Raw genomic sequence first — 13475 nt, 5'->3', positions numbered from 1 at the left:
CGCCTCCGTCCAGCCCTTATGCAGTCTGAATGGAGCGGATCCGCTCAGACTGCATCAGTCTGGCGGCGGTCAGCCTCTGCTCCGCTCGCCTCCGCACGGACAGGCGGACAGCTGAACGCTGCTTGCAGCGTTCAGCTGTCCGCCTGGCCGTGCGGAGGCGAGCGGATCCGTTCAGACTTACAATGTAAGTCAATGGGAACGGATCCGCTTGAAGATGTCACCATATGGCTCAATCTTCAAGCGGATCCGTCCCCCATTGACTTTACATTGAAAGTCTGAACGGATCCGCTCAGGCTACTTTCACACTTAGAATTTTTTCTAAGTTATTAATCAGACGGATCCGTACTGAACGGAGCCTCCGTCTGCATTAATATGATCGGATCCGTTCAGAATGGATCCGATCGAACGCTAGTGTGAAAGTAGCCTAAGTCCCCTAGTGCATATCACATTTGCATATTATAATAGAATGTAGGTAATAGCTTTGCTTCTTTCAAGTTCCTCACACAAGTGGTGTGCGGGGATTTTATTTGGTGGATGGATAAACCACGCTACTCGTGCTTAATAAGTCTGTTAGTTCAGTGCAACGGAATGGTGAAGCCATACATCAGAATGCTTCTTGTTTTGTATTGTATCCACCTTACACTTAGGCCCCTTTCACACGAGCGAGTTTTCCGCGCGGGTGCAATGAGTGACGTGAACGCATAGCACCCGCACTGAATCCTGACCCATTCATTTCATGAATCAGTTCTGCGTTGCGTGAAAAACGCAGCATGTTCTACATTCTGTGTCTTTCACGCAGCCCTGGCCCCATAGAAGTGAGTGGGGCTTCAGTGAAAAACACATTGCATCCAGAAGCAAGTGCGGATGCGATGTGCTTTTCACTGATGGTTGCTAAGAGATGTTTACAAAACTTCAGTTTTTGATCCCACGTGTGAAAAACGCAACAAAACAGATTGCACTCGTGCGGAAAAAACTAAACAACTGAACGCAATTGCAGACAAAACTGACTTGTTTGCAAAATGGTGCGAGTTTCACTGAACGCATCCGTACCTAATCCGTCACGCTCGTGTGAAAGAGGCCTTATAGTTTCATTTGATTGCTCTTTCACTCGCCTATATTGGCGCCGAGTGTTTGTATCAATCTAATTCCAACAGTGATCAATATTGATCACTCACTTTTAGTAGTTGGTATCCACCGACCGTGGCGTCCCACGTGGTGGTTTGCGGACTCGCCTCTGCCTCCAAATCTCTTTATTTAGTGCAGGTAATATTACCTTTCTCGCGGTAGAGGTCTTGCGGGCTCTGTGGCTTGTGCGATGCTTGGCGTCCCACGCGTCTCAACACGCCAACCTTGAACTACCCGGTTCTTTTCAAAGATGGAACGTTACAAGAAGAAAATTATAGCATCTGTGGAGCGCTCCACACCGCTTTCCATTTCCATAGGTGTTTAGTAAGTGGGTCCCAGATCCTATATGTATGCTTCTTCACGTCAGACGCATTTTTCGGAGTTTAAACTAACTCCTCCCTCAGTGGCTGCATACACTTGAACATCCTACCCACTTTTATATCCATCTTTTTAGTCATCAAAGACCCGAACTGGGGGGGCGTGGCTAAAGGCCGACATGAGCGGTCGCACTTGATCTGAGCTCCGGCTCCCGTTTCCATCCTGAGCCATCCTGAGTGCTACAGCAGCAGCTTTTAGAAATAACCGAAGCAGCATACAGCCGGGACCTTACGTACGGTCAAGGATGAGTCCCAGCAAAGCTCAGGCCGCGGCGGACCGGCTGAAAGAATTCGCGCGCCAGGACACCCAACATGGCGCCGCGGCGAGCGGAATGCCCCGATCTCAGCACACCCGAGGTCAGGCGGCATTGCAGGCGGCTGCGGACGTGCCAGAGACGGTAGAACTTACCCCTAAAGAAGCGCATGACCAGCTGATGGCCGCGATATTGGTGTGCCAGACCTCCCTCACGACTAAGATTGAGGAGGTACGTGTGGATGTGGGCCTCCTCAGGCATGATGTCCAGCAGCTAAGGGACAGAGTGCGGGGGACGAAGGATAGAATCTCTGAGCTGGAGGACCTTACGCGCCCACTGCCCGCCAAGATACAAGCTCTGGAGGGTTCAGTCTCATTATGGCAGCAAAAATGTGATGACCTGGAGAACAGGGCCAGGAGGAACAACGTGCGCATCTTGGGCCTACCTGAGAGGACGGAGGGGCAGGATCCGGCGGCATTCCTGGAGGCCTGGTTTAAATCAACCTTTCCTGAGGCGGCATTCTCTATGGCGTATGCAGTTGAGAGGGCCCACAGAGTACCGGCGCGCCCGCCGCCTCCCGGAGCCCCTCCTAGACCGCTCCTAGCCCGCATGCTGAATTGGAAGGACCGGGATTTGATCCTTACCCACGCTAGGAAGAAGCAGACCGTCATGCATGAGAATGCCAAGGTGTCTCTGTTCCCCGATTTCTCCGCTGACCTGCAGAAGAGGAGGGCGACCTTCGTTGCGGTGAAGAGGAGACTGAGGGACATAAACTTGCCGTATTCTATGGCGTACCCCGCCAGGTTGCGGGTGGTGGACGGCGACAGATCAATCTTTTTTACGGATCCTAAAGAGGCGGACGACTGGGTCGCAAGGAAGAGGCGAAGGTCACCATCACCGCCATGAAGCATGGCGGCACATCCATAACCCGCCTTTGTTATACCCCAGGGACCTTGGGGGCCAGCCGGGACGTATTCTGCACTTACGGGTGGTGCTTCGCTGCCCGCACAAGACAACGGGCTGACATTATGATCTCGGCGTGAGTTTATGTGCATATAATAGCTGCAAGCACGACCTATATCGTGCTGAGGGAGTTGGTCAGATACCGGCATGTTCTGTTTTCCATCGTGTGACATGCTGGTCCCTGAATCTGTAGCCGCACAGGAGATATTACCTGTCTTTTGGCATTATACCATGTTTTTCATTGCTAGTTTATGGCATGGTTGGTTTACATTGTAGGCGGCAAATTCTATGTCTGTGGCAAGGTGGGGAGGGGCCTGCACGGAAGTCCCTGGGGGGGAGACAGCCCTGTATGTAGCTGGATGACACTGGAGAAATGGCTGCCATTTTGTTAATGTCGTGGAATATGAGGGGTCTGGGAGCTCCGGGTAAGAGAATATCTGTGTTCGCGCATGTCCGTAGATATAACCCACACTTGCTCTGCTTACAAGAGACCCATCTCACGGCCGACACGGCATCTAGATTAAAGAAACCCTGGGTCCAATGGTCTAGTCACTCATTTGGTACTTCCCACTCAAGAGGAGTATCCCTACTTGTTAACCGGTCTATTAGGTGGGAGCCGCATACGGTTGAGTCTGATACAGAGGGCAGGTATATTTTTGTCCATGCGCATGTGAATAATATGCCGTTTGTGATTTTAAACATTTATTGCCCCCCACCTGCTAACATGTCACTTCTGCAGACCGCGGCTACTTTTGCAGCTCAGTACCCGCATGCTGGGTTGCTGTGTGTGGGGGATTTGAATATGGTTATGGATATGCGGTTGGACCGATTTCATGCTAATCCGGCTTCCCCGCCGTCTGGTGCGCCGAGCTTATTGGCATCCTGGATTGCGGAGATGGGATGGTTGGACCTGTGGAGGGAGAAACATCCGGACTCCATAGAGTATTCCTGTTTCACTCCCTCCTCCGGTGCAATGTCTAGGATTGATTACGTGTTTGGATCCCCTGGGGTATGCCTGGGATTGTCAGATATTTCTCATGGTCCCAGGAGTGTGTCAGATCATACACCATTATTAGTGAGGCTGAATGATTCACGGGAGGGAGGATCTGGGACTAAATTGAGAATTCACCCCTTCTGGCTCACCCTCCTGAAGGATCAGGACAGGATTCCTGACCAGTTGCGAGTGTTTCTGGAGGTACAGGATGTGGATACGGATCCCTTATTATTGTGGGACACCCTTAAAGCCTATCTTAGGGGGTGTCTTAAATCTTCTATATCTTATATCAAGAGGGAAACCAGGGAGAAGGAGGACTCCTTTAACACTTGCGTTAGAGAGGCTGAGGCGAGGTTTGCAGCTGATCCCTCTGAGGGGAATAGGCAGGACTGGTTGCAGAAAGGCAGGATGTATCTGGTACACTTGCATGAAAAGAGTAACAGGAAGATGTTCTTTTATAAACAACAGGCTTTTGAGGTGGGAGATAGGGCAGGGAGAGTACTGGCGCAGATTGTCCATAGGAATTCGGCTGCTCCACCGGTTCTGCGTATACAGGCCTCAGATGGCGTGGTGAGGGACTCTGTATCAGGTATCCTATCGAGTTTTGCCGACTTTTACCGCGATCTATACCGCTCACGAGAGGAGCACTCGGAGGTAGAACTGGAGAATTATTTAGCTGAGATAGACCATCCGACTTTATCAGTGGAGGACAGCAATGTGATGGAGGAGGACATAACTGTGGAGGAGATACAGGAGGCTATAGGAGACCTGGCAAATGGGAGGGCCCCTGGCCCTGATGGCCTGCCGTTAGAGGTATATGCTAAATACGCGGATATCCTTGGGCCTCAACTTAAGGCGTTGTTCCAGGAGGCGTGGAGATTGGGTAGGTTGCCTGATTCTATGTATGAGGCGACTATAGTAGTGCTTTTGAAGCCGGATAAGGATCCAGTGGACTGTGCTTCCTATCGGCCGATATCTTTGCTGAACCTTGACTATAAGATTCTGACAAAGATCTTCGCCAATAGGCTGAACAAGTTGATAGCCAGCATAATACATAGCGATCAGACTGGGTTTATACCTGGACGCTCGACCTCTAGCAATATTCGTAGGACTCAGGTCATAGCCCAAATTGGTACTCAGGATGACAGGCAGTGGGCCTTGGCTTCACTCGACACCGCGAAGGCATTCGATTCGCTAGAATGGGCCTATCTGCTGAAGGTAATGGGGAAGTTTGGCTTTGGTCCTAGGTTCCTGCAATGGATTCGGATATTGTATAAAAGTCCCAGAGCCAATGTCTTGGTGAATGGTACCACCTCAGCTTATTTTGATTTACAAAGAGGTACGAGGCAGGGTTGCCCTCTTTCCCCTCTCCTGTTTGCGATTGCCATTGAGCACCTGGCTCTTCGCATTCGACAGGATCCTCTCTATGCAGGTGTCGAGCTTGGGGGGAGGGAGGATAGAGTGGGCCTGTACGCAGATGATCTCATATTGTTCATTAGTAGGTTGGAGGTGTCTCTGCCACGAGCGATCAGTATTATAGAGACATTTGGTCGGTACTCGGGTTTACATATTAATTGGACCAAGTCGGCTCTCATGCCCTTATGGGACGCTGATTGGCCCATTGAGTATCATAATCTGAGGATTGTGGACCATTTTAAATATTTGGGGATTTTCATTACCAGAGACCCGAGAGAGGCGTACGCCAAAAATGTTGCCCCTTTGGAATCAGTTTTTTCTAGCAAGTTTGCTATCTGGAAAACGCTGCCTATATCTATTATGGGACGGATTAACTTGATAAAGATGATCCTACTACCCAAGGGGCTATATTTGTTGGAACATGCCTGCACTCCAGTATCTAGGAATTTTTTTGATCGGCTTCATTCCTTAATGGTGCAGTTTATCTGGGGCAAGGCCAGACATAAATTAGCCATGCACACGTTACAGCGGTCCAGGATGTCGGGGGGCGCGGCTCTCCCGGATTTTCATTTGTACTTCCTAGCGGGTCAATTGAGGTTTTTAGCTGGGTGGGTTAATGGGCAGCCTCTAGTGAATATGGAATATTACCTGCAGCAGTATCTGGGGCTGTCCAGTTTATGGCCAGTGTTAGAAGGGGCGGGATCGCTGTCAGGGAAATTATTGCAGATTCACAGGCTGGCACATCAAGTTTGGAGAGACTCCAAATTGAGGCGCTATCAGGATTGGGCGGATGATATACCCCTGTGGGATAATCCATTGCTTCCACATTTGCAATCTATAGAGGGGACTCAGGTTTGGGCATCTTTAGGGATACATGCGCTGCGCGACTTGTATCAGAATGGTGTTCTTTGTTCCTTTTCTCAAGTTCAGGAGAAATTTGGCCTGGAGCGTACCCAATTTTTTAGATATTTGCAGATCAGGCATGCGCTGCAGGCACAGTTTAGGGATCCAAGCAGGGCCATCTCTTCATATCCCTTAATCGGTGTGGTGAAATCACAAGGGCCTAGGGGTCTAATTTCAGCCCTTTACACTTACTTGTTGGGGTTACGAATGTCTTCACAACCCATTCTAGCCGAAGCCAGGTGGAAGGGTAATATTCCCCATCTTACTGCAGAGGAATGGGCGGATGCGTTGGAGGCTGTCACCTCTGTGTCACCGTCGGTTAACAACAGACTGATACAGTTATATATGTTGCACCGTAGTTATTTGACTCCTACCAGGCTGCATAAGATGGGGAGGATGCCTCAGCCTGATTGCCTTAGATGCTCACAGACTGGCGCGGACTTCTGGCACATGATGTGGGAATGCTCCCATATCAGATCATACTGGCAGGATATCCTTAGAGTCTTGTCGTCATTAGGTATGGGTCCGATTCCGTTATGTCCCAAGGTATGTCTGTTGGGCGTATTAAACAATGACGGGTGGTCAAATTACAATAAGATACTCCTCAGTGAATCCCTGTTTATGGCCCGCAAGGTGATAGCTCTAAAATGGATGGCGGACGATCTTCCTACTGTGGGAATCTGGAAGAGGCTAGTGAACCAGATCATCCCATACGAAAAAGTATTATATGTAAATAGGAAGTGCCCTGACAAATTTCAGAAGGTTTGGGGACTATGGTGCGACTCTACTCTAACCACATCGCCCAATTCTACAAGGTCAGACAACCCCTGAGAGGGGCACAGAACCTCTAGGTTCTCTTTATTTTGATTCGATGCTTTGATTGTCCACACTGTGCTTGGGAGGGAAGGAAGTGATGACTTCTGTGCAATGGTGTACTCTTTCTTTATTGCGCTGTATTATGTGACATTTCGGTATGTTTTCATTGTACTTGCTGTAGCCTACTGTATGTGATTTTACGATATGCATATGTCTATGCCATATATGTGCCTTGTTACTCTTTTTCAATAAAACGAGTTTAAAAAAAAAAAAGACCCGAACTGGATTCTTGGTTTTTCTCATTTTTTAAGTGGATCTTATGTGTATTTGCTTCTACCTACTCGGTTTTCTTATTATTTATTAACATGTTATTGTATCACCCTCAAAAAACGCACTGCGATTGCTGTGCGTTTTTTATGCTTTTTTTGCATACTCATGCGTTTTTTTTATATACAGTTGCCTTTTGTCATCAGTTATGACCATTCCTAATTATTTTTTGATTATGAGTTTGCCAAGTCATAAAAAAACAAAAAACAGAAGCATGAATTAAATTGAATTAACATAACAGTTGCATCAGACTGGAGTTGATGTCCAGTTTCATATACATATAGAAGACCATTGTATTAGGGATGGTATATTATTATTTTACCATCCCTAATAAAATTGCTTATTCTCTTTTTGTATTAAATACCACCTAGATTGCTGTGATACAGTCGCTATTATATAGTTATTTCATTATTTTATAATTTATGTTTTTTAATTATTTTCCTTTCTTTGAAGATTATACTTTTTTGTAGGTCATGTTTTCAGTAGAGTTCTTGTTACTAAATTTTCTTTTCTAGATTACTCTTCCTACTGGGCTTTTGAGAGGTGTGACGGATGGATGGGTGGGATGGGGGCATTCCGCCAAGGGGAGATCGGAGTGCTGGTAACACATCCTAACTCCTATTTTCCGTCAGCGAACGGAAAATTAGAATATCGTGCAAAGTTCATTTATTTCAGTAATGCAACTTAATAAGTGAAACTAACACATGAGATAGACTCGTTACATGCAAAGTGAGATATTTCAAGCCTTTATGTGTTTTATAATTTGGATGATTATGGCTTACAGTTTATGAAACCAATTTTGAGGTACCTGTTGCTCAGGGGGTATGGATTAATTAGCTGATAGAGTGTGACACTTTGAGCCTAGAATATTGAACCTTGTCACAAAATTCTAATTTTAAGCTGCATTAATGCAATTCCTTTTCATTTGCATTACGGGAAAAAATTGACTTTTGCACGATATTCTCATTTTTCGAGTTTCACCTGTGTATATGTTTTTTATGACTTTGCAAACTCAATCAAATAATGGAAAGCGGTGTGGAGCGCTCCACAGATGCTATAATTTTCTTCTTGTAACTTTCCATCTTTGAAAAGAACCGGGCAGTTCGAGGTTGGCGTGTTGAGACACGTGGGATGCCAAGCATCGCACAAGCCACAGAGCCCGCAAGACCTCTACCGCGAGAAAGGTAATATTACCTGCACTAAATAAAGAGATTTGGAGGCAGAGGCGAGTCCGCAAACCACCACGTGGGACGCCACGGTCGGTGGATACCAACTACTAAAAGTGAGTGATCAATATTGATCACTGTTGGAATTAGATTGATACAAACATATAGGCGAGTGAAAAAGCAATCAAATGAAACTATAAGGCCTTTTTCACACGAGTGTGACGGATTAGGTCCGGATGCGTTTAGGGAAACGCGTACCATTTTGCAAGCAAGTTCAGTCAGTTTTGTCTGCAATTGTGTTCAGTTCAGTTTTTTCCGCGCAAGTGCAATCCGCTTTGTAGCATTTTTTCACATGCATGATAAAACCTGAAGGTTTACAAATCACATCTCCTAGCAACCATCAGTGAACAACACATCGCATCCGCACCCGCTTCTGGATGTAATGTGTTTTTCACTGAAGCCCCATTCACTTCAATGGGGCCAGGGCTGCGTGAAAAACGCAGAATATAGAACATGCTGTGTTTTTCACGAAACGCAGAACTGATGCGTGAAAAAAACAAGTTTTTTTTTAATGAATGGGTCAGGATTCAGTGCGGGTGCTATGCGTTCACATCACTCATTGCACCAGCGCGGGAAAACTCGGGCGTGTGAAAGAGGCCCAAGTGTAAGGTGGATACAATACAAAACAAGAAGCATTCTGATGTATGGCTTCACCATTCCGTTGCACTGAACTAACAGACTTATTAAGCACGAGTAGCGCGGTTTATCCATCCACCAAATAAAATCCCCGCACACCACTTGTGTGAGGAACTTGAAAGAAGCAAAGCTATTACCTACATTCTATTATAATATGCAAATGTGATATGCACTAGGGGACTTAATCGTGGCTGTATGCGCAATAGATACTAACGATCTACGTATCAGACGGCTACTGCACCATTCTCTGCTGTTCAATAAGTGTCCAATGCACCTATCGCTCATACAACCTATAGCGTAATATTGCTGTTGAATGTGATTAAAAAAAAAAAAAAAAAAGTTGATCTACTTTTAGTTTTTTTTTATTATGTCTCTGAACTGATTTTATGCTAATTGTTAATGTAATTGTGTTACAATGAATATCTAGATAAAAGATATATCCTCCTTGGATGGTTGCAAATGCAGAGCGCCTGTCCTCGCTACATCCAGATAGCGGTTATACCAGACAGGGTGAGCCAGTCTAACAGAGCACCATTTGCAAAGTGACAAGGGGATGAGATTATATATGCACTCAAGCCATTTATATCTACTCAAGCCATTAGTTTCTAGTTATGTTCTTGCACTGGTTTTATCTATCGTGAATGTAGTTGTGAAATATTAACTACTCATCTAAGGATATATCCTCTCTGGGTGGTTTCAAGTAAAGAGAGCCTGTCCGAGTTACATACTTTGTGAAAATACGATGTGGTAGAGGACCTGAGTGACCAGCGGCTGCAAAGTAAGTATTCAAGAAAAATTGTCCGTTAGATGCCAATGATATCTTATAATACCTTCCATATGTAAGGATAGAGGAATAATCTGTGGACCGAGCAGATAGTGCGATGAAAAAAATCTGCAGCCGCTACAAATTGTCAAACTATCAATCTTTTAAGATCTTTTACTTTTAGTATATTTTTTATTGTGTTAAGCAGCATCAAAAATTTGCACAATTTGGCATATCTTTGTTTAGAGAAAGTTTCTGCGCCTGGTCTGAAAAAGGGATGAGGTTTAAAAGGTGCTATCTGGGAATAGATATTGATGACCTATCCTCAGGAGAAGTCATCACCATCAGATTGGTCGGGGTCCTATAACCGGCACACCTGCCGATCAGCTGTTAGAAGAGGTCACGTGCTCAATGAGCACCACAGCCTATTCCTAGGCCATATGACATCATCATACATCGGTCACATGGTCTAGTTGCAGCTCAGTCCCATAGAACGGAATGGGGCCGAGTTGCAATACCAAGCACAGCTGCTGTGCTATGTACAGTGCAGTACTTTGAAAGCTGCAGGGAGCCGCCTGCTCTCCCCTGAGCTACGGTGAGCATGGTGGCTCCCTCAAACAGCCGATCAGTGGAAGTGCTTTTATTCGGATCTCCGCTGATCTGATAAAGGACCTATCCTGAGGATAGGTCATCATTATCATTTACTAGATAAGCCCTTTAACAAAAAAGGGGTATGGCTTCACAGAAAAGGGGGTGTGGCCTAAGAAGGGATGTTGCTCCAGAATCCTGGCTTAAAATGCTAAACGAAGACAACCAATAGTTAGGATACATTTTGTCTAACGTTATACAAACACCAAATTTATAATCCAGCGTCAGCCACTGTGATAAATGTGGTGCAGGTCTAGACTGCGGTCTACATTTACACCATCTATAGATTTAGTAAATCTTCCCTATGTTAAAGATATCCGATACAGACAATCCATGAAAATATCCACAAATATGAAAAGATAAGAAATCTGTTTGTAAACCTACAGCTGTAATAGGCTGGGTTTCTTCAGAGGGACCAAGGCTATTACATCAAATTAACGGCTTCCTCAATTTCAGCATGGGGAAAAGCAGACTCAGATGCCATGGTCACAATTGACCATAGCATCTGAAGGGTTAAAAGTCTGCGATTGGCATGCTCACCAATCGCAGACATTAACCTTGGCTCTCGGCTGTTTAAAACAGCAGAAACCTAGCAGCAATAGCAAGGAGGCACCATTTTTAAACCTTGCACTTCCGTAGTACATGTATGACAGTGCGGAGGAGGTTAATACTACGGATGAGCAAATCGACTTAGGATAAAACATCTGAAGTCGATTTGCATAAAACTTTGTTTCAATACTGTATGGAGTGAGCACTCCGTACACGTATTGACTCCGATGAGCTGTAGCTACTACTTTGCGAAGTCTCGCGAGGCTTCGCAAATTAAAACTTCGGCTCATCTGAGCCAATACATTCTAATACTGTACGGAGTGCTTTCTCCGTACACTATTGAAACAAAGTTTTAGGTGAATCGACTTCGGGTGTTTCATCCTAACTCGATTCGCTCATCCCTAGTTGTTACGTGCACTTCATTTTGGATATGAATATCCCCATATTCCGACATCTATAACAAATGGCACAGCTCTGGGTCACAGAGTTATGTGAATTATTGAGATTAATAATTTTGTTTCTTTATGATCTGTTTCTTGTCACACAGAATTAAATATTTGTCTTGGCAATTATTACTATTTGGATGCTCATTAAGTTAGTGATCGATCTGCTTACTTTCTTTCAGAACATTTCATGCATTTCTTTAATAATACATTTGTTTCATAACATAGTACATAAGGCCGAAAAAAGACATTTGTCCATCCAGTTCGGCCTGTCATCCTGCAAGTTGATCCAGAGGAAGGCAAAAAACCCCTGTGAGGTAGAAGCCAATTTTCCTCACTTTAGGGGAATAAAAATTCCTTCCCGACTCCAATCAGACAATCAGAATAACTCCCTGGATCAACGACCCCTCTCTAGTAGCTATAGCCTGTAATATTATTACACTCCAGAAATACATCCAGGCCCCTCTTGAATTCCTTTATTGTACTCACCATCACCACCTCCTCAGGCATATATACAGATACATTTTTGTTCAACATACTTAATATACAAGCTGTATGATGCTCCCCAGGGATATACTGAAGCAAAATTGCTTCTACATGCATAAATATGGGACTACCAACGAGCTAATTTCGAAAAGGAACCCCAACCCATCTAAATTCGGATGTTCTGGAGAGTGAAGTATTTGGGGAACTTATGATACATTGAGGTCAGTCTCAATGTAATAGTGTATGCAAATACATGCCATTTCTACTAAATAAGCCCCGTACGGTGTGGGCCTCATGTAGTTAATGTAATACGTCCACAAACGTCACAAAGTCATATGCACAATTTACATGTGGTTTATATTCAACTTTGTGGGGTTTTCTATAGCTGCATTAAAATAGGTGCTTTCCGCCTATTTTACGGTCATGTTAATTGTCATGTCACATATATTAGTTCATCAAAATGATTCTATACAAAAAAAAAGAACCTGCTGCTGTCCGGGTGTGTCAGTCTGTCTGTGTGGCCAATGAATTTTGCTCATACCCTTGTTAGCCCTATGGTAACTGATAACAGAAACGTGATGTGATTTGGAAAGACTATCCAATAAAAATATAGAGAGATTTATCAAAACTGGTGTAAAGTAGAACTGCCTTAGTTGCCCATAGCAACCAATCAGATTCCATCTTTCATTTTTTAGAGTTCCTTTGGAATATAAAAAGGACCAATCTGATTGGTAGCTTTGAGCAATTAAGCCAGTTTTTCTTTGCACCAGTTTTGATAAATCCCCCTCAGACTGAGTGGAAGATGACTAATGAGGAATAAATGGTCAGTTCACATGTTGATGAGGCATATGGGTGATCCAATATGGTTGCCTATGATAAGATACTGGAAGGTAAATGGAGAAGACACTGTAACAATTGCTGGACATAGAGCCCTTTTTTTGCTCCTACCACAGGCAGCAAGGTCGAAACCTTTATAAAAACCTTCCCAGACACCTGATTTACCTATGTGCCAAATTTGGGGTCAAATGGCTCAGACGTTTGAATGCCTATAGAGAACAGACAGACATGCGCTTTTAAAGTATAGATGGCCCACTGGTATCTGCAAAGTTCTCTCTCGCCATGCAACTGCTGTCACCGTGTAGCCCTAGCCTTGCAATGTAAGAATCAGATAGGCCTACAGTCAGATGCAGCTTTGGGTTAGATTTGACAGCTAATGCAAATAAGTTCATGCAAAGAAAATCATTACTTATCATGATCCTCATGACATCACCCGGGAATATTCTTCAGAAAACAAATAAAACAAGGCTCAAGATTGGCAATGGGATATTACATATATTTTTTATAAAAAATAAATAAAAATCATGAAACCCTTAGGCCTCACGCACATAACCATGGATGCACAAAATACGAACACCTTCCATGTGTGTCCCACATTTTTCTCACTCTTATCAGTAGAGATAACTACAATATTCCTAAATGCAAAACAGCCCAGGATAGGACACATTTTATAGGACCCTGTAACAGCCATACAGATTCGCAAAAAATATAG

General features: G+C 44.7%; 1 protein-coding gene across 5 annotated transcripts in view; it reads right to left on the bottom strand.

Annotated features, from left to right (window-relative positions):
• MYO6 (myosin VI) overlaps nucleotides 1–13475 on the bottom strand; it is a 254132-nt gene that overhangs the window by 129789 nt on the left and 110868 nt on the right. The gene's annotated exons all lie outside the window — the stretch shown is intronic.

The sequence above is a fragment of the Bufo gargarizans genome, chromosome 4, assembly GCF_014858855.1.
Source record: "Bufo gargarizans isolate SCDJY-AF-19 chromosome 4, ASM1485885v1, whole genome shotgun sequence".
NCBI classification, from domain to species: Eukaryota; Metazoa; Chordata; class Amphibia; order Anura; family Bufonidae; genus Bufo; species Bufo gargarizans.
This window is presented reverse-complemented; position numbering and strand designations above follow the sequence as displayed.